Here is a 6,000-nt window from a genome sequence, read left to right as displayed (position 1 = left end):
CTCATAAATCAACTGCTATACCTGTCGGTATTTGTGAGGATGTGCCTGTTGTGGTTGCAAATGTCACTATCTTAACGGACTTCGTTATTCTTGATATTCCCGAGGATGATAGTATGTCTATTATCCTTGGTAGACCTTTTCTTAATACAGCAGGGGCTGTTATTGATTGCAACAAAGGCAATGTCCCTTTTCATGTTAATGGTAATGAGCATACGGTACACTTTCCGACGAAACAATCTCAAGTTCATAGCATCAATTCTATTGGAAAAGTTCCAACTATTATTATTGGAGGTTTCGGATTTCCTCTCCCTACTGTCAAGAAAAAGTATGATATTCTTATTGTTGGGGATTTTCATATCCACGTTGAGGTAACTTAGTGTTATTCGAAATTTCTCCGGTTCCGTGTTATTCGGAATGAGTTTGTTAACAAGACTTGATCAACCTTGTTAGTGGATTCATTTTGATGATCACAAGATGGATGAAACTAGAAGGCACAACCTTCTGTACCCTCTTTCTAATTTGTGTTATTTAGAATAAATAAAGCAAAAATAGTATTATCTGTCTGTTTTCTGAATTATCCGTGCATTAGAAATGTCCCAAAAATAAAAGTGCTCCAAATGCCCTGCAAATTTAGTATGATTTTTTATGGAATATTTGAGGATTTTAGGCACTGAAATCACTGTAGGAGGGCCAAGCACCTGGCCACGAGAGTGGAGGGCGCGCCCACCCCACCTGGGTGCCCCCCTTTGTCTCGTGGGCCCCTGGTGGCCCCCCTCCACTTATGCCAGCACCCACACACTTCATCTTCTACCCAAAAAAATCCCCATCCAGCTCAAGCACGAGTTCTGGCTCATTTTGCTGCGATTTTCGATCTCCTTGCTCAAAGCTCCATTCACAAAACTGCTTTGGGAGATTGTTGCTTGGTATGTGACTCTTCCATTGGTCCAATTAGTTTTTGTTCTAGTGCTTTATTCATTGCAAATTTTTGCTGCATAGGTGACCATGTTCTTGAGCTTGCATGTTAAATTTATGAGGTCCCAAGCAATTCTAATGCATGATATAGGCTCTAGGCACTTGTAGGAGTAGTTGTCACCAATCTTGTTTAGTTTTATTCACTTTTATTTTGAAGTTGCTAAAATTTCAGAAATTTTCAGAAAATGTTAAGGAAATTTTTGAGGGGCTCTTCTAGCCAAGGCTCTCAGGAAAAAACAAGCCAAAGAGAAGGAAAAAGCCAAGTATAATCTTCCTCGCTTAACGGAAGTGCGGTCGTGTGAATGGCCATGTGATGATTTCTTGAAAGAAGTTGGAATTCATGAAGATTTTTATTCTTTGGTCGAGAATGCAGTCCTCACCGGTTTCATGAACGACCGGATCAATCAGTATCTCTTACTCACCAATACTTTTGTGCAAAACTTTTATTATTATCCTAAGAAGTCACCGCCCTCAGTATCATTTCACTTATATGATGAATTCAGAGAAATGTCTTTATGTAATTTTTGCGCGGTGTGTAGGATACCTTAGGAGGGAGAATTAGAGGAACCCCATCGTAAAGATGTGGATGGCTTTGTTAATACTATCGCTGTAGAGGAGCCAAAGAAGGGCTCCGAGGCAAAAATCTCTAGCGTACACTTTCCTGTTTTACGATACTTTGCCATATTTGCTAGTAGATGCTTGATTAGTCGTGGAAATAGTGGAAACTTTAGTGTTCCTGATATTATCATTCTTCAACATGCCTTGCTTGGGGACAATAGTTTTAGTATGGGTGCCGTCGTTGCTAAACGGCTAGCCCTTAATCGTACAAAAGGCCCCATATTTGGAGGTATCTATGCTTCACGTCTTTCTAGACATTTTCAGATACCCATTAGACACCACGAGAAAGAGGAGACAAAATTGCCTCCTCACATTTTAGATTACAAGAGCATGGTAGCACACAAATTTATTATTGACAATGAAGATAAGATGCTCTTGTATAAACTTAGATTTAATAAGAAACACATTGAGATTATTATTTTGCCTGCGCCTCTGTTGTTTGATTTGCTTGCAGAAAATTTTCTTGTCACGCCGGAAGCAGTGTACAATCATCGAGCCCAAGCTTTTACTCCAGAACCAGAACCTGAGCCGGAACCTGAACTGGACCCTTATCATGCATCATATGTCCAGTGGGATTCGACGATGACCAACCTGTGGTATCCTGATTACACCTCCCAGTACACTGGGGAGAGTAGCGGCGGTCCTTGCTATTAGACCAACTTAGGCCAAAAGCCTAAGCTTGGGGGAGTACGTATTTTTCACCAACTTTACATTCATGTTCACACACTAGTCCTCGGTGCTCATACTCTTTCATTGTATTATCCATGTTAGTTTAAATTTCTTTTTCTAGTTTTCTTCTTGTGTGTTTGATAAACCTTAAGAAAAACCAAAAAAATTAGCCAGTTTAATTTTTCATGCTTGTAGTAGAATTAAAATGAAAACCCAAAAAGATTTCTTGTTCTTCTTCTTCTTACTTGTTGGGAGTTTTCCCGTGTAAATAGTTTTATTTTCTTTTCTTTCTTTTGGGGGTCGAGAAGACCATATTGAAAATGCTTAGTGGCTCTCATATGCATGATTATTTATTTAATTTAGAGCCCATATTACCTGTCTACCCTTTTGAGTTGAATGCTTGCATATTCCAGCTTAGTCCAATGCACGTGCACTATTATTATTATACACATCGTTCGGTCGTGCAAGTGAAAGGCAATAATGACGATATATGATGGACTTATTGAGATGAGAAAAGCTGGTATGAACTCGACCTCTCTTGTTTTTGTAAATATGATGAGTTCATCGTTTCTGATTCAGCTTATTATGAAGTAAACATATTTGCAATGACATTTAGAGATTATAGTTGCTTGTGCCATGCTTGATTACCTATGAGTTATAACGGTTTACCTTGCGTGCCAACATGCTATTAGAATGATTATGATGTGGTGTGATGGGATGGTATCCTCCTTTGAATGAATTGAGTGACTCAACTTGGCACATGTTCATGCAGGTAGTTGAATCAAATCGACATAGCCTTCATGATCTTTATGTTCATGGTGGATTATATCCTACTCATGCTTGTATTCGGTGTGAATTAATTTTAATGCATGTTTATGACTGTTGTCGCTCTCTCAGTTGGTCGCTTCCCAGTCTTTTGCTAGACTTCACCTGTACTAAGCGGGAATACTGCTTGTGCATCCAAACTCCTTAAACTCCAAAGTTGTTCCATATGAGTCCACTATACCTTCCTATATGCGGTATTTACCTGCCGTTCCAAGTAAATTTGTATGTGCCAAACTCCAAACCTTCAAATGAAATTCTGTTTTGTATGCTCGAGCAGCTCATGTTACAACTAGGGTTGCCTATATCTTCCATGCTAGGTGGGTTATTCTCAAGAAGAGTGGACTCCGCTCCTCATTCACGAGAAAGGGTCGGTAACCGGGATGCCCAGTCCCATGATCCGAAAAGATCAAAGCAAATCAAAATAATTAAACAAAACTCCCCCAGGGCTGTTGTTAGTTGGAGGCACTTGTTGTTTCGAGCAAGCCATGGATTGATGCTTGTTGGTGGATGGGGGAGTATAAACCTTTACCATTCTGCTTGGGAACTGCCTATAATGCATCTAGTATGGAAGATACAACCATCTCATAGTTGTTGCGTTGACAGCAAAAGTATGCCGCTCAAAATGTTATTCAATCTCTATTTTAAAATCGAGCTCTGGCACCTCTACAAATCCCTGCTTCCCTCTGCGAAGGGCCTATCTATTTACTTTTATGTTGAGTCATCACCCTTCTTATTAAAAAGCACCCGCTGGAAAGCACACTGTCATTTGCATTCATTACTATTGGTTTATATTGGGTATGACTTGATTGGATCTCTTTTACCATGAATTACAATGTTTAGTCAGTCCTTGATCTTTAAAGGTGCTCTGCATTTATGTTTTGCGGTCTCGGAAAGGGCTAACGAGATACTATTTTGTTATGTCATGTTATGACTGTTTTGAGGAAGTGTTGTCATCTGAGTTTTATTATTATGGCTCGCTAGCTGATTACGCTATTGATATGAGTAATTGTGAGACCTAAGTGTTATTGTGAGTATGGTTAGTTCGTAATATTTGCTGAAACCTGAATGTTGGCTTTTCATGTTTACAACAACAAGAGCAAACAGAGTTTGTAAAAGTTTTTCTTTATCACTTTCAGTTTATCAACTGAATTGCTTGAGGATAAGCAAAGGTTTAAGCTTGGGGGAGTGGATACGTCTCCAACGTATCTACTTTTCCAAACACTTTTGCCCTTGTTTTGGACTCTAACTTGCATGATTTGAATGAAACTAACCCGGACTGCCGCTATTTTCAGCAGAACTGCCATGATGTTGTTTTATGTGTAGAAAACAAAAGTTCTCGGAATGTCCTGAAAATCTAGAGAGCAACTTTTTGGAAAATATAAAAAATACTGGCGAAAGAATCAAGACCAGGGGGCCCACACCCTGTCCACGAGACAGGGGCGTGCGCCCCCTCCCCCGTGTCTCGTGGGCCCCCTGAACCTCCACCGACCTCAACTCCAACTCCATATATTCACGTTCGGGGACAAAAATATCAGAGAGAAAGTTTCATCACGTTTTACGACACGGAGCCGCCGCCAAGCCCTAATCTCTCTCGGGAGGGTTGATCTGGAGTCCGTTCGTGGCTCCGGAGAGGGGGATTCGTCGCCATCGTCATCATCAACCATCCTCCATCACCAATTTCATGATGCTCACCGCCGTGCGTGAGTAATTCCATTGTAGGCTTGCTGGACGGTGATGGGTTGGATGAGATTTACCATGTAATCAAGTTAGTTTTGTTAGGGTTTGATCCCTAGTATCCACTATGTTCTAAGATTGATGTTGCTATGACTTTGCTATGCTTAATGCTTGTCACTAGGGCCCGAGTGCCATGATTTCAGATCAGAACCTATTATGTTTTCATGAATATATATGTGTTCTTGATCCTATCTTGCAAGTCTATAGTCACCTATTATGTGTTATGATCCGACAACCCCGAAGTGACAATGATCGGGATACTTCTCGGTGATGACCATAGTTTGAGGAGCTCATGTATTCACTATGTGTTAATGCTTTGTTCCGGTTCTCTATTAAAAGGAGGCCTTAATATCCCTTAGTTTCCGCTAGGACCCCGCTGCCACGGGAGGGTAGGACAAAAGATGTCATGCAAGTTCTTTTCCATAAGAACGTATGACTATTTACGGAATACATGCCCACATTACATTGATGAACTGGAGCTAGTTCTGTGTCACCCTATGTTATAGCTATTACATGAGGAATCGCATCCGGCATAATTATCCATCACTGATCCATTGCCTACGAGCTTTTCACATATTGTTCTTCGCTTATTTACTTTTCCGTTGCTATTGTTACAACTACTACAGAACCCCAAAACATTACTTTTACTACCGTTACCTTTATTATCATACAACTTTTGCTACTAAATACTTTGATGGAGAAACTAAGTTATCCAGGTGTGGTTGAATTGACAACTCAACTGCTAATACTCAAGAATATTCTTTGGCTCCCCTTGTGTCGAATCAATAAATTTGGGTTGAATACTTTACCCACCGAAAGTTGTTGTGTCCCCTGCACTTGTGGGTTATCAAGGACCTAAAGGAGCAAAATATTATACTCAAGCGTAAATTGAGGAACAAGCCTACATCATCAACAACTCCTACTTCACCACCTCCGAGGACATAATCACATGGGTATGGGCACTCCCCTTGGCAACTGCCAAGCTTGGGGGAGGTGCCCCGGTATCGTATCACCATCACACTCCTATCTTTACCGCCTTATTTAGTTCGATCCTTTTAGTAGTATCTTGATCTAGTAGATTGAAGTTTTGATATCAAGTAGTTTGAGTTTTGCTTTGTGATCTCTTTTTGTAATCGAGTCCGTGAGCTATCTATAATAAAGATTAGTGTTGAGTCAAGGGCT

This window comes from Triticum dicoccoides, chromosome 7B (assembly GCF_002162155.2).
Source record: "Triticum dicoccoides isolate Atlit2015 ecotype Zavitan chromosome 7B, WEW_v2.0, whole genome shotgun sequence".
NCBI classification, from domain to species: Eukaryota; Viridiplantae; Streptophyta; class Magnoliopsida; order Poales; family Poaceae; genus Triticum; species Triticum dicoccoides.
Note: the sequence above shows the minus strand (reverse complement) of the source record.